This window comes from Struthio camelus, chromosome 9 (genome assembly GCF_040807025.1).
Source record: "Struthio camelus isolate bStrCam1 chromosome 9, bStrCam1.hap1, whole genome shotgun sequence".
Classification (NCBI taxonomy): Eukaryota; Metazoa; Chordata; class Aves; order Struthioniformes; family Struthionidae; genus Struthio; species Struthio camelus.
This window is the reverse complement of record NC_090950.1, coordinates 28,365,404-28,393,398: the sequence shown is the minus strand read 5'-3', so window position 1 is coordinate 28,393,398 and position 27,995 is coordinate 28,365,404. Positions and strand designations below refer to the sequence as shown.

Here is a 27,995-nt window from a genome sequence, read left to right as displayed (position 1 = left end):
GGGCACAGTGAGACGCAGGCACGGCTGTAGAAAGCCCTTTTCCACCCCAATTGTTGCTTCGGCTTGTGCCTTGAAACAAGTCATTTCATTACACTTCTCATTATCTCTGCTTTTATTGCTACACATTTTATTGGCCATGAAATTATCCAACCTGTAAAAAAAAAAAAAGTGGAAACCATGAAATTTATCTCAATTTCTGAAGGGCACCCAGGTATTTTGTGAATTTTATTAGCAAAACCTTAATAAATAAAAACCCTTCTCCTCTTCTCCTCTTTGCCCTGCCTTAACGCTTATAATCTCCCAGTTTCCTCAATGCTTAATCTTCAGTCGCTGTGAAACCAGATGGTTAAACAATTAGATAAATCTCGGGCATTGTTTACTTTGTCTCTTCTGTAAGCACCAAACAATAAATCTCACAACTTGCGTGTTGTGAATGTGATAGCAAAGGCCAAATCCCAATTCAGCAGCAGGACTCCTATTTCCTGGGCCCACAGAAGATAGAAAATATCACATTTCTACCTCATTCGACCCTTTCAATGTCCCTGTCACGCTTCATTGCTTTACAAGGCACCGTTTCACTGTTGCAACAAAGATTACAGAGCACCTAACAGGTACGGCCTCAAGCAAACACAGAGACGGAGCGGGCCCTACCAGGAGGCACAGGGACTACATGTCTTATCTGCTCCACATCTTGGCATTTCTAACCACAAGGACTGCCCTACTGACAGCCCTGCCTGTCCTCGGGCAATGAATCTGTAATAAGATATACAACAAATAAGAGAGAGTTTTTTTGTCGAAAAATATATACCGAGGTAATTAAATTGCTAACATGATGGATGGCCTCATTTTATATTTGAATTCAAAGTGACTTTCCATAGCATAGAAAAAAGTGACTTACTACAAAAGGTATAATACCATAACTCGCACTCAAAGAGATATTGCCTAGAATTTTTAAGAATTAAGTTTTGTTGCTCTCTTAATGACAATTTATAGTATTTTGATATGTTTTACCCAAAAATCTTAAAATATTTAGGAAGCATTAAGCAATTTAGCCTCAAGTTAATCTCCGAGTAACATCCCGTAGGTAAATAGAGAAACTAAGACGCTCTGAGGTTGTAAAGTTTTTGAGATCACATCATAGAAAAAACCTTTAACACTTGGAAGGGAGCCTAGTTATTTAAGTACTAGACCTTATACAAGCACTATACAACAAAACATCGTACGTGGCATTGGCAGCATCACTTATAGTCAAGACTGTTCAAACTCCCTTTTGCAGATCCTATTTTCAGCTACTTATACCTAAAGAGATCTTAAAAATATCATCAATATCACTACCACATTAAAGTAATACAAGAAAATTGTTTGATTTTCTTTCCTCCCCCATTCTATAGGGAAAAAAAAATAAGAAAAACACTGACCAGCTGCTCAAAATATATCAGAATAGCTTCATACTTCCGTAGAGCAATTCCATTAAACAAAGGATTTGGTGTTATGTTTGAAGGTCTGTGTTAATGCGAAGTTTCAGTTGTAATGCGTTACAACTTAGGTGAGCTAATTTCGCTTTTACCTTTTTTCTATCAGAAGTTTGTGATCCATACCATGAATTGTGGAAGCTATTGGCTAGCAGCCACAGAAGTGTTAAATGTAAATGGCTTGTTACAGTTATTTGCTATGTAGGAATGCTGTTTTTAAAAACCCACTCCAAAAGACCCATCAATCCTCAGTACACATCTTCTTGGTTTTGTCTGAGACAGAGTTAACTGGCAAACATTTCCATAAAACTTCCATACAGAGCAGCTACGATGTTAAAAACCTCATTGTTAACATCTGGTCATTATTTCCTAGTGTGACCACACATTAGATAAACATGCATACTCATAAGAGCACAATATCTAACCGTTACCTCAGCTGTGACATCAAACAAGCAGGCTTGGGAATTATTCAGTGCTTTTGGCATCACTGTGGTTGACTTTCACAAAAAACTATGCCTGACAAGTGATGAAATTGCAGGATTAATAACCAACTTTTATCAGTTCTTCACTGTCGATTTTTTTACAATAGGAAAATACGTGTGTATAAGTAGTTCCAACCCCTGAAATTAAGAAAATGTCATAATGGTCCAGTTAACTAACCTATAATTATACTGTCAGTTGTATTAACTTCATTGCCCACTAATAGAGTAAGTTATAGTGGAAGCAGCCAATGTTGTTAGGAGGGTTATTTATGTTATGCCCTAATTAATCAGTACTGACACTGAACCACATCCTTCCTCCTTCCTCATTATTTAAATTGCCCATTTATATGGATGAACCTCTTTGCTTTGTGCATTTCATTAATGCGCTAACATGCTCTCACAACAAGAACGGCTGTTTCTGTTCCGGCGAGGTGCGTAATAGAAATGCCACTCGGGCCGCTCCGGCGCTCCCCGCGTCCCGCCGCGCTTTCCCCCGGAAACAGCGGCGGGGCCGTAAGCGAGGAGGAGCCGCTGGGCCCTCGGATCCTCTGCGGCCTCGGGAACGCTGTGGAGCAACTTCAGGGGTCCGGCCCCATTTCAAGCAGTAGGTACCTGATGAGGTGAGGGAGAGCAGGAGGGCGCTGCGCTAGAAAACCTTCGCTTCCAGTTAGACACGTGCTTCCCGAATCTCGGTCCTGATCCTAAAATTGGAAGTGACAGGCAGCAAGTTCCCTCACCCGCTGCTGCGCCTGGTCTGAGCGGTGGGGGAGCTTTTTCCATAGTACGGACGAAACAGAGAAGCGAGATTACTTTGTCGGCAGAACGGAGAGCAAAACGTGTCGGTTTTCATTTGAAGATGAGGCAGTTCAGAAAACTGAAATTAAGAATATCTCATATAGGGCTTCACATAGGGGCAAACGATCTCAGATAATTTAGCTAGAGTTATTTACTTATTTTCTTCACTTACTTACTCCCTTTACTGAAATATTTCATAACAGAACTGGGCAGAAGAAATCTGATAAAGTATTTGGAGTATTTTAAAGTCAGCTTTTTTTTCCCCAGTCCTTCCTTTTGCATTGGCCTTTTCCAGCTTTTTTGCTAAAAGCACACATCTCGGGTTAGAATTTGCCCTCGCGCATCTGTGTCTTCTGCGCGGCAGCCCTAAGAGGCCGGCGGCGTTTTTTAAGGTGACTAATAAATTGTTTAAACAAAGAGCACAGATGGGCTTACATGCATGACTCTTTTTTTAAACCGGCGATCCTCTCTGCCGTTTCCCCGGAGGGGCGGACACAGCGCTGCCACGACCCCACGGCCGGGGACGGCTGGTTCGGCCCAAAGGCCCCAGGCAGGCAGAGCCGGCGGGGCAGGGGTGGCACCCCGCGCCTCCCGCTCGCCCGCGCTGACCCCGAGCGCGCAGTTTCCATGCTACGCTGCCTTCCTTGGCATAGCAGCTGGAGTTCCATATTAAAAGAAAAAAAAAAACCCAAAAAACAACATTTTAAGAAGTTATTCTGCTTCCTGCCCTCAGCATGGGCAGCTCATGTCACAGCTCATTCACCTGCTGAGCGGGGCTGGGCTCTAAAAGTTCAAAAATACAAGGGGGAAGGGGAGGAGGATGTGTAGCCCCGTGGAAGAGCCGTGACCGCCTAACAAGAAAGCGCCCGCTGCATCCCCAGGGCGAGCTGGGGGGGCGGGTGGCGAGGGCCACCGGGGCTCTGGCCGTTCCTGCGGCGGGTCCGTGCCCACCTCACAAGCCCGAAGCGCGGACCAGGCTCGTTCAGGACTCCTCCCGCCCCGGTGCTCAGAGACTCACACCTCTGCACCTCCATGCCACACAGCCAGGAAGAGTTACACCTAGAAACGCACATTCACCAGCCAAACTGTTTATTGACAGACTCTTTCAAAACTGCGTTTTCTAAAGGAAGACAAATTATACAAGGCTGTGCATACTTTCCCTGGGTAAAGTTCAAACACAGCTTCCGTGAGCTTTCAGAAGGCAAAAAACATTAGAACAATTTAATTCAAAGCTGGCAGACAGGATTGTTTCAGGTACCTCACAATAGCTACGAAGGGATTTTTAAAACTTCTGGAATTTTTAGCCTGGACTGAGCTAAGATGTTCTGGTTCAGAAAACGTTTTTAGAGACTTTAAACTTCATTAGAAGCAGGCAGCAAGCCCAACGCCAGCCCAGGTACCTGTAAACCAATGTCACTTTCAAAATGAGGGAACATTATCTAGTGCTACATTTTGAAACCGAGGGCCATGTGCAGCTCCAGCAGTTTGTGGTTCAAAGCCAATAACTAAACCACCTGGGTTTCATTCAGATATTTTTCTGACTCCCTAAACATTTTGCCAAACCATGAACTAATTTTCACCATGAAGGCTCTTTCATATGTAATGCGTTTTTGGAGAGAGTTGCTCATTTGGCAGACCGCCAAGGGTACTTGAGCCCTCACCGTGCAATAGGCAGTGTGCAGAACTGGCCAAAAGTTGCCAGCTCCATACTGTCCAATCAAACCTGGTGACTATGAAACCATCAAAACCAAACCAAAGCTGTGCAACGTTTCTATGGACTTCATAGCCAAAGCTAGGCAAGAGCGTGGTTTGGGCAAACAGCCCACACCATGAAGTGTTCTTCAGGCAGTTAGCAGCTACAGGAGGTGTTTGGAGACTGCTGATTTTGGCCAACTGTCCATGTTAACCTTTTGTGTGTGAAGGGAGCCTCGGCCAGGATGTTTCTCCTATTTGGAAAAAGGCCCCAGATATTACGTGTTTATTAGGAAAGAGAAAGATGATGAGCCCTTAGTGAGAGTCACCATGTTGATCGTTCCTGGCTGAAGCCCAAGTGTTTGTTTTGAAGCGTGCCATCACACTACATGTTTAAATGCACTTATTTCCAGTCATATTGCTCTGAGCAATTGAGGTTTACTGTTCTTATTACCTACAAAGTCTACATACATGAATGGGCGCTTAAAACAACCGATGGAAAGTTTTTAAGCTCCAACATCTTATAAGCAGAGCAAAAGCCAAAAACCAAGGACCAACCAAGTGCCCTATCCTGCCCCCATTTAAGTCAACAGCAAAGCCTTGGACCCCATGGCTCAGTGCTGACAAGTATGAGAATGGCCAAAGAAATGCACATTAATTATCATTACTATGTCTGTTATTGTATAACAGACTGTGATTCTGTACTTTATCTCCTGAACCATTATCTCCTGCCATGTGATCTAAGTGTTGATACTGCTGATGTAAAGGAACACAGAACAGTAGTCATTTATCCTGCAAAAGACCTCGTGCTTTTCTTGTTCTATCAATCATTAAACAAGTAATGTCTTTTGTGTTATTGCCTTGACATTCATTAACACTCACGTCACAGGAAATCTTTGCAATTAAAATCCTTATTGACGATCTGTGGTTGTTTCTCATTGGTGTGTAACAAGCAAGATAATAAAAAATGAAAACAATAGTGTTATCATAGATAACTGAGGAGGTTTTTCCTTTTTCTTTTTGTACCTCAACTATTTTAATGTTGCTAGTCTATTTTTTTTTTTTAATTTGAACATGCACTCGAGGGCTCTGAATGCTGGTAAACCACTTTTTATCAGTCCTGAACATCTGAACACCCCTTTGACATTAATCCCGTATGACCAGCTTTAGTGGAAACACTCAATCTTGGAAAAGTCAGGCTATACGAGGACAAGACAAATGTTCCTTTCCTCATACTATTTTGTTCCTTGGAGACATATAATGACCACTTATGCAAACCCGCAATAGAAGAACACTGAGTTTTGTCTGACATCCAAAATATGCATTGGATTGATTTACATATTCTTAGTTCTGAACCTGGCGATAATGCCCTTCAGGAGGCTGTGGGCAGATTTTCAGGAAAGACGAAGTGATGGGAGGAAACCTGCAGAACAAGGGTGGAGGGTCCTGCTGCAGGCAGCAGAAGCACGACTGACCAGTGGGTTGGGTCATGGGGAAAGGGAAAAAAAAGCAGCAGGGAGCCCCTCTGAACATCACTTATGATCAGAAAACTTACCTTGCCTACTGTGGTTTCCAAAACCACCCTTTCTTTTTAGTTACATGGAGCCTCACAAATTTAGGCTGGTTAATACAGACACTGCCTCCTGTTGTAACAAACAGTCAGAAGCTCTCCCAACTTAATGCCTATTGGTTGCATCGAAACATTGGATGACTATTTGGTTGCATCAGTTCTTTCTTCCTTCTTACAGAAGGGGGTGAATTGTGCATATGCTGTTAACACTACCTAGGTCGCACTTTGCTGTGGGACACACGTTTTAAGAAGATCACTGCATTTTTTAGGAAAAAAAAGAAAGAAATTGAATAGAAAAAAAGTTAAGAGGAAAATCTATATAAGAGACCAGAAACTTTTTATTAGTTTAGGTTTTGTGTTTTTTGAGAGGAGAACATTAAGGCTCAATTGTTTGCTGCACAACCTTGTTTACTGAGTTTCTGAGGGCAGAAGCACTTCCAAAAACCTCTAGTTAACCTACTAAACTGAAGAAAATGTGTTTGCTGAAATACATGATGAAGATGAAGCACTTGCATGCCTCCTGTCCTTCATCTGCACAAACTAGCCGAGTATTTAAACCAACAGACTAGGATCACAACTTCATTATGTTATCAGATATGACTAGCAGTAAAATCTTCCATATAAAAAAAGGAACAGCGACACCTGACTAGTATTCAAGCTGTGAAAAACATTCTGTGTTAAGAATAATCATAACATTGATTCTTGCCCAGAACACTCATGTTCTGAGTTCACACAGTGCCTAGTAAAATGGAATTGAGACCTACAGCTCTCCAATTCTGCCATTATGCTAATATATTCACTTCTTAATGCTACATAACATCAGGCATTTACACACAAATGCTACTGTACTGAAGTACAAAAGTATCATTTCAGGGCAGTGACTAAATGTAACCTTTTAATCTCTTAGCTTTGGCCACTTTATAGCTGAACCTTAGGAGATCGTTCTGTGCTTGAATGCAATCCAGCTTACTTTTATAATTTTCTATGCTGATAATGAATGGAAGCAAAATTAGAAGTCAAATCTACAGCTTATATATTCTGGCTGAAACACACCTTCTGAGGTAACTCTAGCATGTTGGCAGAGGAGTCAGAAACAGTGTGCTGGGACTATCTTGAGAAAAGAGAAATGTATCTGGAAAAGAATTTCATCACTGCACAGTGGAAGAGGTTTTACCTTGCTCAAGGATAAATAAATGGAAAACTCTTTTCAAAATATATTTTCAGGAAATCCAATTTCTGTTGCATTTCTAGGGAAGAGGCTCAGTAATATTAAAGCGTGAACACGTCTGTTGAGACGGTCTCTAACAGTGGCTCTGGAATTGATTTGGCACATCTTGCAGACCCGATTCTTACTTGACTTAGGCCAAGCTATCTGAAAGATGTCTTCTGGAAGATAAGCAGCAAAACCTCAGCTCCCACAGACACTGACATAATTGTAAAAGTAGGCCATTAGACTCTTATACTACCTTGGAGACCGTTTTAGGTATAGTCTGTATATCTTCGATATATTTACTGAATGTTCCACACGTACAGAGGTGGCTAAGAAGTGAATGTATTTCTGCAACCTTGCTACAGAAATAAGCTGGGGGGGAGGGGGCGGGGATCAGACTCATCCTTGCTCTGCTCACTCTTATTCTACAGTGCTGCAACTCTTAAATGCGTAGATGTCAAAGCCAGAGGGACCATTATAATTGCACCTGACCTTCTGCTTAACATCAAATGATTTCTGCATAAAAACAATATGCAAAGTTCAGTGACTTCAAATTTACACCACTGTAAGTATATACTAATATATTTATTTCAAAACCATTATGCTCACAGAGCATGCTTGGAATAAGCTCCTGTGTACATTAATCTCTCTTGATAATTAGCAAAAGTGGAAGGAAACTGTACAGACAGACCTAAGGTAGATTTATGTCTTGTACATTTTTAGTTCCCAGATTTGCAGGACCCCCTCTGAGGCCTAATAATACGTGTTTACGAACAGCCGTAGCAGTGAAGAGGACACAACATCTTAAACACAACACTAGCAGACTGCCTTTTATAGTGCGCCAGAATAGTTCAATCGATTTGTATCTCTTTCCCTTTTTCTGGTAATTTAAGCATTAGTAGTGTTGATAATCAACGTGGACCACCTATGGTTTTTCACTTGACACCAACAGTAATAGTCTTAGCAGGAATTGTATTTACAAATCCATCCAACAAAAAAGAATTGTAAGAAAGCATGCCAAGTATATTTCTCAGAAATATAAGTAGAAAAAATATTGATTTAATATGTTACAGATATGTACATTATTCATATTTTATGCCAATGATTAAATCCCCTTTCTCATACCCTATAGCTAATACTATCAGATGACAAAATTAATAACATTTTAACATTAAAAATACCTTTGGTATTCATCCACATCCATCGAGTCTACTGAATATAAAGAACTGAGATCAACACTGACATTCAGTAAGCTAATTTGATAGCACACCCTGGTCCCCATTGTGTCTTCATAGTTTAGTAGACAACTGGACAAACCAGGACACTACAGTTTTTAACACAATCTTTCAGTTCAGGTAAACTTTGTTAAGGCAAAACAGCATTGTGCAAAATGGTGAAATATGAGCAAGTCTTAGAAGATATTCTCACCACAAAAAATCCACTTTAGGAATTCTGTATGAGATCAAAATTTAAATTTCATACGGAAAACTATTCACTAGCTCCTACTTTCAGTGAAGGGCTGGATTTTATAACTGATACCCAGCTGTTGTAGAGATGTTACTGTGTATCTTCTGCAAAATAAGTTCCCTGCACGAGAAAGGAGAGCAGAGGGTTGTAAGCAACCCAAGAAACACCAGCTTTTTAAAGGGTGACGTGATATGTTCAATAGCACAGATATTCACAGAGCTATTGCTTCTGCCTTCCAGCTCCTCCGTTGAATTATTGACAGAGACTCCCTGATTTACAAATGTATTTATACTGGTTTCGTACAGCTTACTTGAATTTGTACTTGTACTTGTGTAGGAGTGTCACATATATGTGAAACCACCCCGTGAGGACTCCCGACATCTGTCCTAGTGCTTGTTTCACATACAGTAAGGGGTGTTTCAGGTTCAGCCAGCATTCAAACTTTGAAGCATGCTCGCGGTGATCTCATGCCATAGAACAAATCATCGCATTTGTGTGACTTCACTGACAGGGAGAGCTAAACCTTGTAGCTGAACCACAGGCACAGGGCTCAAACAGCCTATATGCTGTTCTTGCCATGCCATCGATCCATGCATCACCTGCAGTAAGTCTTTTTATCTCCCTGCTCATCAATTCCGCATAAGCAATGTGACAAGTATGTTGGACAGAAATAACAGACCGCAGGTATTCGAACATTAAATGGATGAGCATTGTGGAAAAGTGTATTAAAAGGTGAATGTATAATGCAAACAGGGATGAGATAAAGAGATATCTGATTCACATAGATTATGCCTTTCATGCCCAACATACGGGTGGCTAGTAGGTCACTGTACATGAATTACAAGTAATATAAGCGGGCTTGAGGAAGCAACATTTTAACTTGAAAGGACTTGTAGAGAGATGGTAGAGAGAATTTGCATAAAACCTTACAGAACAGATGAGAACGGACAAGCCTGCTAGTATCAAAGACAAGTCAAAGGAAAATCACAGAAGAACAAGGAAGTTGTTGTAGACAGTACTTCAATATCCTAACCATATAAGAAACCAAGAAAACCTCTAAATCCCCCAGAACAATTGCCTAAAGGATTTAGCAAAAGGCCCCAAGCTTCTGCTAGAAAAACATCACATTACTGGTGACAAAAAAGCCTTATCCTATTTTCCTACTTTTAAATTCTCTAGAAGGCAAAATCCTTCTGCAGGCTGAAAAAAAAAAATGTTTAATGCAAAGATTACTGCTGTATTAATGAATATTATCTACTATCTAAATTTTTAGCAGTATTTTGTGAACACAAAAAAGGGCAGTCAGTGCTATCTTTTGTGACAGCAAATATTTGGGGAGGTTTATTATCTTTAGATGCATACTACGCTTTTTTTTTTTTTAAATTGGCTCTGATTTCAAAGAAGATCGCAAAAAATAAATAAGTTCTGATGATGAGTATTGATGTTCTAAACTTATGACAAGTCCAAGATGTTCTTTCAGGTGCGTGCGTTGGAAATGATGGTAAAAGACAGAGAAATATATAGGCAGAAATATGAAAGAAGCCTAGGCAGAGGTGTTAAAATAGTTTGGTTAACTAAAAAAGCGTCAAGAATTCAGAATCTTTCCCGTGATGCAACTTCACAACTCAAAATTCACTTTGAGCAAGATATGCTGCTGATGTAGTTCTGCTAAATTAACAGTTTAAGCTGGAGTTAGGTTGAACTCTCCAACAGAAGGAGGAATGGAAGTTTGCACATCTATTGATCTATTAAAATTACTGTGTTTGGAGGAGAAGTGTGCAAGTGATTTTCTCTTCCAGAGCTAGACTAATTTTAGTCAATCTATATTCCAGAGGAATCAAATGCTCAATAGATAAATCCTGGTACACGTAGAGAGCTGTAATACAATAATCATATGTGCAATTTGTTATACAATGACCAGATGCTAGGGTGTACTGGGAGGACAGAATGAGGCAAAAACATGCAATGGGCTAAAAGACAGGCCATGTTCTTGGAAGCACTGAGGAGCAGTTTTGACCACATCCATACAGTGATGCCACCTTCACAAGCTGCTTCCCTCATTGGAACCAGTTTGAGGAGAGGTGTGTGAAGCCTCAGTCTGTGACATTCATATCATTATTCTGGTAATCTTCAAACAAGTAAAAGAGAAAACAAAGAGGTCCATGGTGGATTTAAGTAAGAAGAGAAAAGACCTGGCATTCATGTGACACGAGAACTCATTTCTGAGCAACATTTTCCTCCATTGTTCCCTTTAGCCTCCCCTCTTCCTGTCCCTCCCCCATGAAAGGATTAAACTCACAAATTAGAGTGAAACCAAAACCTATTAATACCAATGTAGTAAGTTGAGACATCATTTGACAGTGCTGAGTTTAAGCCTGATTGGACACAAAGGATGAACAGACCTCTGTGATTCAGCACCTGAAATCCAGAATTACATTTCTGCTTGGTGACACTTCAGTAGTGGCTCACATTAGTACCGCTGTTAAGCATAGATAACACAGTGCCACTTAGGTATCTCACTACAAACCCTTGCCAGTAATGAGCTTTAAAGAAACAATGACTCACGGTAATATGAACTATCACAAGATCTCACAGAAAAGGATATGAGATAACTCAAGGACTGCAAAACACAGCCTGCCCCTGTGCTCTGCAACACACCTCTTCCCAGAGCCAGCTGAATGGCACAGATAATATAACAAGATGAATAGACAACTGCATTTACATCCAATGAATCATATGAATCCTTTCATCCTCCTTCCTAATCAGCCTTTCTTCACTATCAATAAAGTTTCAACTGTTCTTCAGAACTGCCTCTCCTTCGACTAACTGCCTCGGTGAATTTCTTTCCTTCTTCCTCCTCGTTGCTATGCCATGAGAAGCCTGCACCTGAGACATATGCACAAGGCCCACTGTAATGTGCTACAAACCAGGGAATTAAGGAACTGAGACCGGATTCTCTGAAGTGGGAGTTAGTGGAAGATAAAAACTCTCTTCAAGATCAAACTGCTTGCGTGCAGTTTTATGCAGCATTATGTCCATGAAGATGGTCTTTTGAAAATCCTTCTTACACACTTAGAAATATTCCTACCCAAAAGAGAGTATTTTTAAATTAAAAATGGGCATTTTCTTACCTGCAGCACTGGGCACCTTGGATCTGGAAACCAAACCTGTAGTTGTGCAATCACAGCCCCATCACGTCCAATATGGTGCAGAGAGCAGAACAGGCTCCAACTCTATACAAGGTTCCACCATGCAAACAGGTAAAAAAAACTTAAACTCTTAGAAGAGGAAAAAACACCAGCAGCTTTTCAAAGAAATATTGAAAAAGACCTTACTGGATGAACAGCAGCTCTGGTGGAATGTTTATGGCAGAGCTATAAACTCATGAACAAATTACAAGGATTTACAAGAGTAATTTAGTCTCTAGCCAAACCTACTGAATGGCAGGGGATGATTCTCCTACTGTCAGGCAGAAATAATTAGCACTGTACTTGTGAAAGAGAGTTTAGTTCTATTTCTTGCCCTACCTATTAAAAAAAAGGTCATCCTTTCAGTTATTGCCGTAAGCACACAGGAAGATCATTCCTTATCTCTGCAGTGCTTCACCTGATACTTTTTATGGTCTCTTTGTTCTCGTTTCAACTCACCTGTTACAAGGTTTTGTGTTTTGTTTTTTTTTTTATTTTAATGACCCAACACTTTAAACTCTGAATTTTAACTACATCTCAAACATCAGAATTCAAAGCCTCTGGCCAAATTGTTAAAAGCTCAATGGGCTTGTATTCATATTTTGAGCTAGACTTGACATTTTTATACCCCTGAGCAGAATGTTACCTATGCGTGCAATCCCACTCGTTTCATCACTGGTGAACATGACTGAAAACCTGGCTCCTAGGCACCTAACCTGAGGTCTGAAAAGGTCTGCATCTGGGTGCCTGGCTTTTCTACAGATGCCTAGACACCTGCTGATACCTGTGGGAACAATTCCAAAATGCTTTGACCTATGTGTGTAATTGAAGGGTAAATTTATTTGTAAAGATGCTCTGTCCTATGTTGTTAAGCGGTGATTAACGAGAGCTTGTAACTATGAGAAACCTTTATTAGGATATGCAAACTAAGAATATATTAAAGATAAGAGTTAGTGAGAAAAAGAGAAATATCCAAAGGTATCACTGAAGGTACCCACAGGCCAATGAAATCAGCCAGTCTCTACTGGTCTAAGCCAAAACGCCCCAGCGGTGTTATGTTCCTTCCCAGACACTGAGTGAATGGAAAAGTTCTCTAGAATTCAGTAGCAACAAAAGCAGCAAGAAGGATGTGTGTAGGAAAGTCCCATGAAAAACGTTCTGAGCCCCAGAAGTACAGAAAAGAGTACAGGAGAATATAGAAGACAAATATGCTTTCCGTGAATTTTTAAACTCTCATGTAGAAATTATACTTTTCTCAGTTAAATATCAGACAATGATTCAAAACCTCTTTCAAAACCTGCAGTATCTCAGGCACCACCATGGATAAATGTGGACTTTATAATGGTCACCACTCTAAGTGCCCTGGAAGGTGCTTTTGCTTGTGAAAGGAAACCAAAAACTCACTAAAATGCACTGTAATTAAACCACAGAGGCTTTTATCTGAATGTGCATAGAAAGCCAAGGGCACCTTCGAGAACTATTACGAACAAACGAACTATGTCTCCCTGACAAATTGGGGAGAATGGCACCAATTTACAGAGGATGTCCATGTTCTACTTTTCACAGTAAGTGTCTTCTTGATAAAAAACAAACTGAAATGAAAAGATCTTCCAGTCCCTTCCCACTAGTCCAGACTGGTTGGTATATAAGGAAGAAACTCTCCAGGCACTTCCCCTTTAGATCACAAAAGGAAACACTAATCAAGCAAAAGATGGGAAATTATGACACCTAGCAACTAAAGTTCAACCACAGTGGCCAAGTCTGAGCTGATCACAGGGTACAGGTGACTATCCATCAAATGACCTATCATGACGCATATTAAAATGTCTGGGTTAATCAGGACGGTAGCCAAGAACAATATTCTTATGCTGACTTTCCTAACAGCAGGTACAAAAGCAATCCCATTGAAACTCTGGTCTGCAAGCATTCAAGAAAAGAATTGACTAACTGAAAGGAATTCCAAATATGATGTAAACTGAATTACACTATCTCCTCACTGCAGATCAAATACAGGATCAAGGATGTTCTATATGAAGACTGGAAGATAACAGATCCGCAGGGTTTTAGGAGTGAGGTGAAAAATGCATCAAAGTCTGAACTTCACTTCTATATTGATACTTGTGGTCATATTAAACCACAGAAAGTGAGAATGCAGATGATGACTACATGATGTCACCACCTGATAGTGACGTGGGATCAGTTGCAAGTATCACTATAATTACTCTGCAAAATACTTTTCCTTAATGTGGATGAAGAAGAATGTTCTCACTAGGTGGTATCAGGTGGATATAAATTGCAGCAAGTAGTAATTAATATCAGTTTGCAATGTGACTTTGTACATCGCATATTTCAAACTTGGCAGCAGGAAATGATAGAATGGTTGATAAAACAATTTTATTGTTAACAGTAGAGACACTTCATATCTCTGAGATTACTTCCTCCTGAGGATCTCAAAGCCATTTTGCCAAGCGTTTGTGATTACACAGTTCCTCAGTGAGGCAGGTGTTTATCCTCAGCTTTGCAAGGGAGGAATCAAGACACAGAAGAGCTGAGGTGACTCAGCCATACAGGATGTCATTAATCAGGAGCAGATTAATCCGTTCCCGTTCCCATGTCTGCCATGTCTCCCATCCAACGTCTGCCCTCAGCACCCAGTCTCTCCCAGATCCTATACAAGGGGCTCTTGCTTGCCGTTACTAATTGCAGTAACGGTTCTGTGACCCCTGGATTCATAACTGGGCCTGGGTCCTTGTTGTGCACCGGGGTGGACCTGCGCAGAGGGTTTCTAGGAGGAAAAGGTAGATTTTTGTCATGGACAAGAGTTTGTAGGTGAGTGAGCAGCCCTGCTGCGGAGGAGGGAGAGGAGGTCGTGGGTGAGCAGCTTGCGGACACTGTCCCAGAGCCAGCACCGACGGGCCAGGTCAGCACCTAATGTGGTTTTAAAGAACGGGATTTTTTTTTTCCTTCCCTCCTTTCTCCTGGAAGGCAAGCTGGTAGTCTGGAGGGAAATTGCCTCTGTGGCAGCGGGAGCCAAGAGGAATGCCGAGGGCAGCCTGAGCTGTACGCCGAAGTTGGTGACTCGAGCAGGTTGTTGAGGCATGTGCTTCACAGTTTTGTGGAAACTGTGCGCTCCTAGGCTCGTGCTTCAAGTGAAGCATATTTATAGGCATCTGACTAACAAGTAAGGATTTTTTTTCTGCCTGCATGTGAGCTAAATTACAAATTACCAAAATAATTACAAACACAAATAACTTAATTCTACCAAAAAAATTCTCTGTATCAATGACAACTGTCATCACCATGGCTTGCTTTATTACTGCTGCTCCTCACTTTGAGTGGTTTGGTGGAAAGAATCATTATATAATTAAATGGATCTAGACAGAGCAGAGATACGTGCTCAGTGCATCCGAAAGCTTTGGCAGGGAGACATTACACTTAGTCATGTCAGTTAGTGCAAGTAAATTTCCCAGCTTCACCCCAGGAAAGTAAAAATATTTGTCAGGCCAATGATGGATGCCTATAACATTATAGAACGAAAGAAGAGCTCAGTATATGTATACAATGGCTTCAGTTCAAAAGATTCTACAACAACAAGCTCAATAATGGAACTTTTAAGTTATATATATGTAAACCAAACGGAAAGCTGAGAAACCTTCCATCTTAGATGGATAAACTGTTTACCTAAACAGAAAGAAACACCATTAATTCTCATAAATGACAATTTAAAGATGCACAGACTGATAACGCAGGGCCGGCCTGCTGAGCGACGTTAAAAACGAACGCTTGCGCGGCCTTTGTGTTCCCGGGGTGGTTTGTCCGGCCCCAAGAGCGCAGCTCGGGCTCCCTCCTGCTCCTTCAGACCGCAGCCGTAACAACTGACACGCGTCCTCGTTTCCATGTTTGGGCTACAAAGATGATGAGGGGACTGGAGCATCTCTCCTATGAAGAAAGGCTGCGAGAGCTGGGCCTGTTCTGCCTGGAGAAGAGAAGACTGAGGGGGGGATCTTATCAATGTGTGCAAGTATCTGAAGAGGGGGGGGTTGTCAAGAGGATGAGGCCAGTCTCTTCGTGGTGCCCAGCGACAGGACAAGAGGCAGTGGGCACAAACTGAACCACAGGAAGTTCCACCTAAACCTGAGAAAACACTTCTTCGCTGTGAGGGTGACAGAGCACTGAAAGAGGTTGCCCAGGGAGGTGGTGGAGTCTCCTTCGCTGGAGATACTCAAAGCCCGTCTGGATGTGACCCTGGGCAATATGCTCTAGGTGACCCTGCTTGAGCAGGGAGGTTGGCCTAGATGGTCTCCAGAGGTCCCTTCCAACCTCAACCATTCTGTGATTCTGTGATTTCCGCCTGCGGTAATAGCATATAGGTATGATTTGGAACAAGGAGTCCAAAATGATTTTACAGGATGTTTCAGATCGCACGGCACCCCGGGCTGAGAGTCCTGGGATAGCCAGAAGGAGAGGACGGCAGGAGGAAAGGCCGGCGCGGGAGCGCGGCGTCCGCTAGGCGCTCGCACGGCAACCCGAGCGCCCCGTCGGCAGCTCGGCCCCGGCCCTGCTAGGGCCTGGCCCCGGCCGGGTGCCGGGGCACGGCAGCAGCCGGAAGGGCCCGTGGGGCTGCGCGCGCGGGTGGTGGCAGCGGCGGCAAATGCCCGGCGCTGAAACCTGTGCCGCCACTGCCAGGGCGTTGCGACCGCCCCCCGCACGGCGCTGCAGCCTCGTCCTGCGTTACCCTCGCGCTGCCGTCCAAAACGTCCGCACGCCAGCCGCTGGCAGAGGGAGAGCCGCGGCCTGGGGTTAAACAGGAGGGGAAGACGGCGGTTTTATTTCCAGTTTCTCTGAAAGTGTCTGCATGGCATTAAGCAAGTTCATTGCTGTAGCAGTTTTCCCATCTGGAAAATGGGAAGGGGGGGGGATAAGATTTACTTTGCCGGAGTGTTAGAAAACATAACACTTTACTGTGTGTACAGTAATTTGAGATCCCTGGATAGTAGTGCGAAGAATTATTATTATTATGACAGAAGGCAATTCTACTTCTAATGCACAAAGAAAACAAATAGCAAGACAGGAAGGTTCAAAGACCTAACATTCATTTTATTTTCATTTTTGAACTTTCTAATTTTTCAATAATTGAGACCACAAATGTTCAGTTCCACATGTGCAATAGCTCAGTTCCAACCCTTTCTGAAAACTGGTTGCCAGCAACGAAGGCAAGCGAGAATATGCCAAGCAGAAACAAAGAAACAAAATATTTGAATACAAAAATGTTGATACTTCTGTAATTTGCAGTGATTTTCTCAAACCAGCCAGGATCCTGAGAAGCATTTGACAGTGTCTGGGCTTAAAGCCATGGACAGTATCCACAGCTTAGTGTTGTATAATTTACAAACTCCTGTTCTTTCAACAACTGCTCAGAAAATGAAATTGTTAAGTAAATATATAGCATAAAAACAACTCAGAACAACGGAGCAACTCCTTTACATCACTCAAAAGGTGATGGCCTCTGTAAGAGAAAACAACTTTCTACAATCTGTCAGAGCTAGAAGAACATCAAACAAACCAAACAACATGAGAGCTATGAAAAAAATTTGCATGCCTTTTTTATTTTGAGCCCACAGCAACCTCTTCTCCAGTGGTATGCGACATCGAGATAGGCCCTTACATGCTTATGCCATCCAGGTAAACAGTGTTCATGCGACTGTGCCGGATGCTGATATTATCAGATTACAAAAATGACAGTAGTTGAGAAAGACATGTTGGAGAAAAAACACATGCGTTTGCTGAAGCTGCTGGTGCTAACAGGCCATGACTTTCAAAAACAACTTATTTAGGAGACCCTTCTTCAGATGCTTTAAAGGGCCTTCGTTTTCCAAAAGTGTGGGGCAGCAGCACTTTAAGACACCTCTGGGAACTGATACATAAGCTCAGAAACTGAAGAGCTTCCAAAGCGGGGGCCAAAGAGAAAATCTGAGCCCGAGCCTGACTTCTGTGAGACCTCGGGCCAACAGCAGTCGTATAGCGCAGTGCCCAGGTAACGCTGTCAGTCTGGAACGCCAGGAGAGCAATAGGAAGAATGCATTACCTTTCCCACAGTTCGGTCAGGAAACTTGAGCAATTGTTCCTGTATTAAACATATTAGAGACTCAGCCTTGTTTGCCTACTGATATCCTTGCAGGAATGGAATACAAAGATGAGGGTGTGAATGCTATCTGCTATATCACCACTTTCAGGCTGCTCGGACAATTTTATTTGCTTTATAGTAATTCATTGCCAACTTCACACATAAAAGTTAAACATGCTTTTTAAATGATAACACTCAAAAGACAGTTTTCAGAAGAAAAAACCACCAGAACGCAAATCTCTACTTAAAAGGGGTTAGGTGGAGGTTACTGAAAAGTGTTCCCAGGTTTATTTCACGTTGCTGTTCCAGTAAATGTAATGACCCCGGCTATCTAAGGAACGGGATGACCTGCACGGCTTTGCCTTAGCAGAGCTCTGGGATGGGGTAAGTGTTAGAAAGCCCACTTGGGGTGGGGGTGAGCGCCCAGGAGCTCTGCGCGCGGGGCATGCGAGGCCCGTTCACCTCCCACTGCCCCGCGGGGTGATTAACGGCTCTCGGGGGAGCCGCGGAGCCGTTCCCGCGCTTGGCCCACACACAGCTCGCCTGGCCGTCATGGGCTCGTCGAAACCCCCAACTTCATCCTGGCCAGGCCTCAGCAAACACCAAGGGATGGTTAGACCACTAGCTGCGACAGGCTTTGGCTGTTTTCTCTAGTGGTGGCAAGAACAGCTTAAAAAAGCTTTGCTTAAATGGAGTTATGAAAATATCAGCCACTGATCCAGAAGTTCTCAACAATTCAATGATGCAAGGTCATTCCTAATTGCCTCCATCTTTCCTATTCTCTCTCCAGAGAATAATTACTTCAAGAAACAAAGTCCTGGTTTATTTTACTAAGATCCAGAAATTCCCTGCTTTTACAACAACAAGCAACTCCCCTCTTCTTCCGCTTTGGACTAAAGAGAATATTACCACTGTCAGTTATATGCTGTGGAACTGTTAACCCTTAGCATCCTTGCAGTGAAAAAATAAACTGTGCAGAAATAATCACCTCGTCTGTTTAGAATTACTCTATGCTGTTAAAATGATCGTTCATTTTGTTTGTTTGTTAATGGGAAGAGCAAGATCATGCTTCAAAAGCCTTTATTCTGTACATTAGCCGGAATCAAAGTTTCTCTGGAACTGCTGTTTTCATGATAGACCAATACATAGCATTTGAAAACTTCACTTTTGATTTTTCAAATTCGGAAGCAAAAGAGATTGTTGTAAAGCAGCCTAACCAGTCAGGTGTTTAGACAGCAGAACTGCTTCATTGTATCCCTGTACTTAGCTCATAAACAAATGGTCAAGTCACACTGGTAATTGCAAGGGAAGAGCGGATTTTAAAGTAGGTCCTATAGTAGCTATTACTTTTCAGAGGAGAATGGACTGGCCCTCTCAACTGACTTATCACTATTATTATTATATTACTCTTACTACATAGTTGCAGGATTATAGTATTAACTACTCAGTTAAACTTTATATTATGCAAAATCATCCCATAACCTTTCCAAGAATACTGTGCAAAGAAGAGCAGGCAGGACCAACTCCCTCATCTTCTCTGTGAATTGCTCTACAGCAGGTTGCAACTTTCTCAGTCATCTGTGTTATTTAGTGTTTTCTTCTCATAGCCATTTTCTGCAGCTAATTTGAGGTCAGTTGTGGACACTTTGGCAAAATCATCTGATATTCTGAATTTAAATTAGTTTTGGTTTAGTGCTGGAAGCCAGGCAGTACAAATATAGCAAACACTGAGCACTTCAGGGTGTATATACTCAGAATTAATTTTCAGCAATATTCTGTAAAAATAAATACAAAATCTTCCTGATCAGCCTGCACAAGGTACCAGAGAGGTTCCCTAAAGTGAGAAATGCCTTCCTATACCCATGAAGCTTCAGCAGCTTTTTGATTCATCGAGTTGTTCTCTGTGATCCTAGCTGCTTGCGTAAGTGGCTTTGCACCTCCAGTTCCGGCCTGGATTGGAACTGGAGCTGCCAAAAAACTATTAAAAAATTTTACAAGCATTTGTAACGGGGCCAGAAAGGCCTAAAATCTTGTGAGAAAGCCTGTCAGTTGTCTTCTCCTTTTTCTTCATCATTACTGTGCTGAGTGGAAACATAACATACAGGTACCAAGAAATCATGAACTGCTGGGAAAAGCGGAGGGAGGAGCTTGACTAAGGGAGAATATTTTGTTTCTTTGAATAGACTCAGTTGCAAATTATTTTCTTAATAATTTTCTTTAAATTAATTAATTTACAATACAATTTCACAGATTCAGTATGTTGTTTCAGATGAAGAAACAGATGCGCTCTGATCAAACTACAAGGATTTTAAGGAAATCTTATTTTTACAGGTAAAATGGCAATGAAAACCAAAGACTAAATTTTTCAAGTGTTTAAAAAAAAAAAGGCTGTTGTAATCAGTCCTAAATTAAAATATATACTAACTGAGGAATATCTGCTTCTTATCTCAAAATGTATTGCTATAAAGTTGATTTCACAAGAGAAAGCACAATAGTTGCTTTAAGAAAAAAAAGATGGAGAAATGCAAATCAACTGCTCTGCAGTATTTAGTGCCTTTTTGGTCAGTACCTCTCCTTTCTCAAGTGGAATCAACAGTCTTAAAAATGGTTACCATTAATCTTCAATTTTGTTTGGAAGATTTTGTAAACCAAACACCATGTGAAGCTCTCTTTTGACATTACGAGCCTTTCTCCTGCTCTAGCCAGCTATCTGGTTTCTGGATTATAATGTTTTCTTGCATTCTTTTCTTAATCCATTTAATATCATCCCATCTCTAAATCCACTTGGCAAATCTGAAGAATAATCATTTTGTTATAAAAATAGTTTTAATGGTATGTCCTTTATCATCTGCCATCAGAACAAATTATATTCTGTTTAATGCCTAACTGCTGCGTAGCTACCTCTATGTTGTGCTCCTCTCTAAGGCCAGTGCAGTTCCTAAGTGAATAACAGTATAACATAGCACTGATATCACAAATTAGCTTTTTCCAGAGTGAGGAAGAAGAGAGGAGTTTATTATGTTGGCCATCAACCACCATAGCCAGCATTTCATGACAGCTTTTATTATCAGTAGCCTTCTATATTCCCTTGCTTATGACTTTCTGACAATGCTTCTTTCCAGGATAACACCTTCCATGTGTAGCCTGAAGCCAGAGAAATATTTTTCCAAATAAATTTGATAACAGCTCTCATCAAATGATTTGCAGGTTGGAAAAGTATTTTAAAAATCCTTTACAGCGTGTGCCTGGAACAAATGATCAAAACATTAGGTTTGAACAGTGAAGTTGTGAATATTGTAAAATGGAAGAACAGAGAAATTAAGATTTTGCACACCAGTAGGACATTGTGCATGAATTTTCCAATGTTCATTAGACATGCTAATGATTTTAGCAGTGCAGCATCCCGGAAGATAGGCAAGTGTTACAATCCCGATTTAGACTGTGAGAAACTTGGGCGCATACATGTACATAAAATCCTACAAGTACTGGAACCTGCAGGAAGAAGGGAACTGAGTCCTTTGAATCAACTGCCTTTTCTATCTGGAAATACCCGTATGAGTTTACAACAGTTAATCCCTCCAGCAGCAAATCAAGAGGACTTGCTAGAGAAGCACAAGTATTTTGAGCCATTCCTAAAACCTAGCCTTGCACAGATGAATATGTGTAGGGTTTCCATGGAGGAACCCGCACACTTTTTACTTCCTTGTGGGCCCATACTAACTTTTAATTCCCAAATGCATTAGGAAGAGGATGCCTTCACAGGTAGAAATGTGCATTTTAACTGTCTCTGACTTCATGTACAACAGGGCAGATTTTCAAAGGCAAGTATGGGCGGTGACAACCGTTCAATCGTTTTGTAGGGTAAAGTACCTGTCCCCCTTTAAAATGCATTGAAATTACTATATGTAGAAAACTTAACAAGGCTGCGACAGTCTCACATATGCAACAAGACTACGAACACTGTTACTTGCAGAGGATATATCTTTCTAATTCCTGAAGCAAGATTATGACCCAGGATGAGTCACTCACCGCGTATAGGAGTCTTTGCTCATCAAACATCGTGGTGAGTGTAATCACCAAAGACAAACACTGAAGCTACAGGAAGGCATCTCACCCTGCTCCTACAAGAGAAGCAGGACACTCCCAAGGACACCTCTGGTGCTGGAAACAAAGGTTAGCGCATGCAGACGCACTTTACCATTTTCAATCGAGACAAAGTTTGTATCTGTGTAAACAAATACATCCTATAGCTCCATGTCTACGGCACTGCCGCATTAGAAAACTCTGCGTATACATAAGCCAAAGAATGGCTTACCTTTCCCAGGAACATCAGCTCTCCTGAAGGCGATCACGCATTTTCTATGCCAGAACTGCCTATTCAACATGCACGTCGTATAGCTGCTTGCCTGTATATGAATAATCCTTAACACATTTTGTCAAATCTGCCTTTGGCAAGGATTATTTCATTATTAACAAACATGCAGCAAGAAAAGTTCTTTCAGATTAGTATGTCTTTCTGGATGAGCCAATTTTTGAGCCAGGAAACACTATCACTATTGTAATGGCCTTTCACGATTTCCTGGAAGACTATGTCTTATCACAGTTACAGTTTGTCAAAGACAGTGGACTTTCTACCTTCACATATAAGAAGGATAATATACTCGGTGTAAACTTCAGCCCTGTTTAGACTGGTAAAAGTAGCACATCATCTATCAATCCATTTTTTCCCTATAATTTGAATTCTGGAAGCATGTATTAAGCTCTTCTCAATGAATATAAGAAAGTTTCTGCACTTTGTTTGACCCTACTGAACTTTGCAACACTGACTTCTCAACACCCCTGCTGAAAAAAGCCACTAAATCTTACCAGCTATCTCTTTGTTGTCTCTTGCATTTTCCCAGCCCCTCCTTCCAATCTCACCAAGCCAGTTGAGCTGCACTTTTCACCTCCTCTGTTGACATGAAATGAAGTAATCACATTTATTTGAATATTCACTACAGATCTTGTCATCATCTCAGTTTATTAGCCAAGAAGATAGTGTTTCAAGAGTAAGTCTTAAAACTTTACAGCACGGATCTAGTCACTCACTAAAAGCAAAATAAGTGAATTAAAACCTCAATTCATAAAGCGAATAAATGTCATGTAGGCACACTACTGAAATCAAGCCATGAAAACTAATGAGCCTGCAAAACAGAAACACAAAACATGAAAATAGTACCAAGGTAATCTGTTCCCTCCCTCCCCCCCCCCCCCCCCAAAAAAAAAAAGAGGTATCTCTGTTAGGATGCTATCACAATCTGTCCCTTCGGAAATGAGTCTGACTCATTGATTCGCCACAGGAAAAAAAGGGGGAAATCCACAGGCATGAATGAGAGAGCACTTTCAGTCAAACACAAATGGATTTATGAAATATGTATTACATACGCATTTATGTATGCACGCACGTATAAAAACAAACACGAGGGAGGAAATAGCTATTGCCTTTGAGACACAGTGGATGCTCGTATCTGCCATGTGATGGTTTACAACTTTTTTTAAAATCCTTTCCTCAGTCATGTTACTGGTCTTAGGATTTAAAAATCACTCTTGTGTTTAGATAGACAGCTGCATATACAATTTCTAATATTTCGGTACAGACAAATACATTTACCTAAATACATAACAAGAGAGAAAGTTATAGAGCTTAAATATTTCCCTTGTCCTACAGGGAAGATGCCTAATAGATGTATTATGTATAATCTGTACTGAAACCATGAACATTCATTTCTGGTCATCTATATGGGAAAGGATGGTTATTATCTTTGGGTGGAATGTTGCTAATTTTCTGTGCTAGTCCCATTTAATGCAGGTCAGTGGCATATCTGTACTGAATGAAGATTATCCCTTCTTAGAGAAGAGATATGATTTAGTGCAGGAAAGAAGAAACCAGATTTGAAGCACCTTTGGGAGAGCATAAGAGAGAGGGCATGACCTTGATTTGTATCTGTTCTAAAGAGAGAGGATTCAGCCTTTAAGTCTGTCACTAAAGCACTTTTCTTGATTTCTAAATTTACAGGGGAGTTGCTGAGATAAGGACAGGGGACATGGTGAGAGGCAGGGCCTTTTTCCCTAGCAAAAGAAGTAAGAGCGTCTTTCCAGCTGCTCTGTTAATCTCAAGTTGATATTATACAGGAGACCTGAGCAGAATTTGTATCTACCAGGTTACTTCTGGAATCCCTAGTGAGTTCTAGTGGAATCAAGTCTCCAGAGTCTAGTCACTAGTGGAGCTCTAGGATGCTATGCACCTTCCCAGAAAGAGGATAAAAGGTTAAAAGCCTGGTGATAGATGACTTTGGAAAGAAGGGATTGTTTTCTTTATAGAAGGATGACATTGAGAACAGATTTTTTGTAATGTTTGGACTATAACAGTGTGCCGTAGAGGTCTGCAGTCCATAATGACACTACCGTTCTCTCCTGTTATGTTGAAAATACGCTCTAACAAGGTTGGTCTGAAAATGCACATGATGGACCACATAAATTGTTTGTCTCCTATAAAAATTCAAAAGGCTTTCCAGTTTCATCTTTTTGGGTTTTAATCTTTTAAAAGCATGTTCAGATTATATTCATTTGATTTTAGTGAGATTGTGCTCTAAAATAAATGGTCTGAGTGCACACACACTAACACATGTGGAATTCCTTTTCAGTAATCCTCAAAGAGGCTTTTGATTTTACTTCTGATTCACCAAAAAAGCGTCCGTGAGCAAGTGAGATGTGCACAGGGATTTAGATGGCTCCAAGGTCACCACATACATTTACATAGGAAACATATGGCTATGGGAAAACTTTCCACTTTGCTGTAAATGGGTTTTTGAGGTGTTTTCACAGAATTTGATTCTCAGATGGCAAAAAGTCCTGCAAATCAAAGGCCAGTCGGAGGGAAATGGCATCTGAGTTAATAAGGCAACTCATCAGCAGCTTAGCTTCAGGATGCTGGAGGCAAATCCAGAATCTGTTGTTCTGGGGACTGATCTCACCAGAGTCAGGGGAAGCTTTGTGGTACTCATGGGAAAATCCTTATTCACCTTCCATTGCCATTGTCATCTTTGACAATGAAAATGAGGCAAAGTCTGTTGCCTTGCCAGGAAACACAACGTTGTAGGGCGGCTCTATGTCCTGTAACAATGGGGGAACCCTTTAATAGATGCAAAGAGTGGGCTGGGAGGGGAGGAGCAGGAGCAAGCTGGAGGAGGGATTTTTGCTCAGCCCAAATCTCCCACAAACCTGTGAGAAGTGCCATACACTGAGCATGGGGCTGAAGACACCAGCGCAGAGCAACTGTGGGGCTTGGGAAACTGGGGCACGGGGCAGAGGATTCCTCCTGTGTCCCATCAGGGAACTGCACCCTGCCCAGAGCTGTCATTCAACGCTGGCTTTGCCCCTATAATAAGGGAAAGGCTCTGGCTATTGTCCAGAGTCTGAAAGTCTATTATTAGAGAAGAATAAGCTTGAAATGCAACAGCTTTCTGGTGAAGGAAGCTTCACGTGACTCATCCATCACAAGCTTTATTATTGCTTCAGAACCTACTGCAGGTTTACAACCAGATGTTTTAGGGACCTTACATTTTCACTGCGAAATATTCATTCCACCATGTTTAAAACTGACAGGCAGGTAGTTGTAAAGTCAGCCATAACCGTCAAAGCTGGCAAGTTTTGCCTCAACATGATAAAAAAGTCTGTTATTAGTACTTTGTGATTAATGATTATATATTACAAATGTACATTAATAAGTATAATATACTCTCAGTATTTTATTGCCGCTTTTATGATGTGACAGGCAAACCTATGAAAGCACATTTAATGTATTCGCACACCCATATTGTGTGTGTAATTTACGCAAACTGCAGAGATGGCTTAAAATGCATCTAAAAAGGACACAAGCAAGGTTGGTGAGATTCAAAAATTTAACCCTTTTTTTAGTTATATCCCCTATAGAAAGATTTTTGCACTCTTTCTAATCTCTAATTTTCTGCAGTTTAGCAGGACAAATAGGAGGGCGGGTAGAAAAAAAAAGTAGTGCTGAAATTGTAGCCATGTGAGAAACTCGCAACACATGAACAGGTTACTACTGTGTGAGGCAGAGGAGAAAGGGAAAGGGAAACACAGTAAGGGAGCAAAGTTAGTTCCTTGAAGCGTCATAGCTTTTCTGAGCTCAGATGCAGGCACAGTAGTTGGCAACTTGCTCTTGTTTCACCAGCCACTGCTTGCAGCCAATGCTTGTAGAGAGAGTAAAGCAGCAGAAAGGGGTATATTGCATCATCCCAAGCCTTTATATTAATTATCGGCTTTACTGTCTCTAATTCGAGTTTTCAGGAAGCTGCAGCAGCTCCTGCAGAAGTAAAGATGCTTTGACGAAACCTGGCCAGACAGGGACTGGTGCAGCCACTTCTTCTGCCTCTAGGAGGAGTATTCTGCCTGCCAGCTTCTCCTGCCTTTCTTTCATCTTTTTGTTTTCAGAGCAAGGACCAGTTCCAAACAAGCTCGTCCACCTATTTTTTGCAGCATCTACATATTATCACTTTACCTGGATAAGCCATCAATTATCAGCATTAGCAGCAGGTGCTGTTCAGTCCTTTTCCCTTTTCTATGAAAGGTAGTCTAAAGAATCAGTTTTCTGGTCTCAGTTTCTTGCCTAACTTCTTTCTGCCCTGTTTATATACTCATCGTTATCATTTTAGTGCTGTATGAGCTGAGGTCTGGTATTGAAAGAACGTTGCATGACATTTTGGGGCAGGAACATTTCAGCAAAGGAGAGGCTGAATCTCCACCAGGGTTCACTGACAGTACATCTGGAAATGGAGAGCAAATGCACATACTCGTTTCTGCAGGGAGTCCTAGGAAATCAGTGGAGCAATTCCCAGCACAGGTTCAGCAGTAGGTGGCCTACAGGAAAAATCCTGAAGGCAGTAGGGTTTTCCACTCCCGATTGTCTCACATAGAAAACAATTCCCCTTTTCCAGTATGTCAAAACACATCATAGAAATTCATTGACACACTATTAAAAGAAAAATTTGTTTCAAACATCTGGATAAATGCTTATATGTGTGCCAAAGGGGCACCCTGGGCAATTGCATTTGTTAGCATCAATTTGCTGGGGCAAATTCCTGACTGTAGGAGCCGCAGATGTGAATAGACATATCCGCGGATAAATAAGCTTCTGGGTCAAATACCCTGAGTCACGGAAGTCTTTGTTCTCAGTTTATCATCTCCTTCCTATTGGGGTTCCTCCTGATCAGCAGGGCTTGGATCAGTACCAGCTCTGGAGCCCTGCCCTAGTGTGCTAAGCCTCACACCTTTGCTGGAAACTCAGGGCATGCCAAATGATTCAAAAGGTGTTCATTTAAGCAGAAGCAATCCAAAACACAGGTTGAGAAGTGATAGGAGCTGTCAGAGCGAATACGCTAACCAGATCGAGACAAAGAAAGGTGCAGAGCACCCACAAATAAGACTGGTTTCTTTCCTTTTGGAAAGTAGGTAAATACAATTCGTTAGACCTGTTCTAGGACAAAAGGCCTTTTTTTTTTTTTTTGCTGTTATGTTTCTTCCTAGCTTTCTGAGGTACAAGCTTTGCGTTGTGAGCAGAGGGCTTGGGGTTGCCATTTGAGGAAAAAGTCTCATATCAATGAGAACAGCAATGTTCACTCATAATTTGTGAGATGAGCTATTGGACACATTAAGACGTATTTGGTGAGACATTTTTCTTCAAAGGGAAGAAGAATAGGTTTTGTACTTATATAGTATATTGTCTCAAAGAACTTCAGTATGTCCCAAAGAACTTCAATATGTCCTACAAATATTATTTCAGTCAGTCACACAAACACCCCAAACACCCAATTTATCCCTCATTTACAGGTGAAAAAATAAGAGCCACATTTTCAAAAGTACCTTCATTTTGGGGATCTTCTGACTTTAGCGAGTGAGAGCTGACTTTACAGGTGCCATGAGCCCCAACAGTTCTC

At 41.5% G+C, this 27,995-nt stretch overlaps 1 protein-coding gene across 7 annotated transcripts in view; it reads right to left on the bottom strand.

The window, feature by feature from the left end:
- The window catches only part of MECOM (MDS1 and EVI1 complex locus), a 377,863-nt gene that overhangs the window by 151,471 nt on the left and 198,397 nt on the right, over positions 1-27,995 (bottom strand). The window contains exon 1 of one of the 7 annotated variants that reach the window (XM_068954371.1): positions 11,820-11,915. The exons of the other annotated variants lie outside the window; for them this stretch is intronic. The gene's annotated coding sequence lies outside the window, so the exon portion shown is untranslated. Of the gene's footprint in view, positions 1-11,819; positions 11,916-27,995 lie in introns of those variants that run through there. 7 annotated transcript variants of the gene reach the window in all.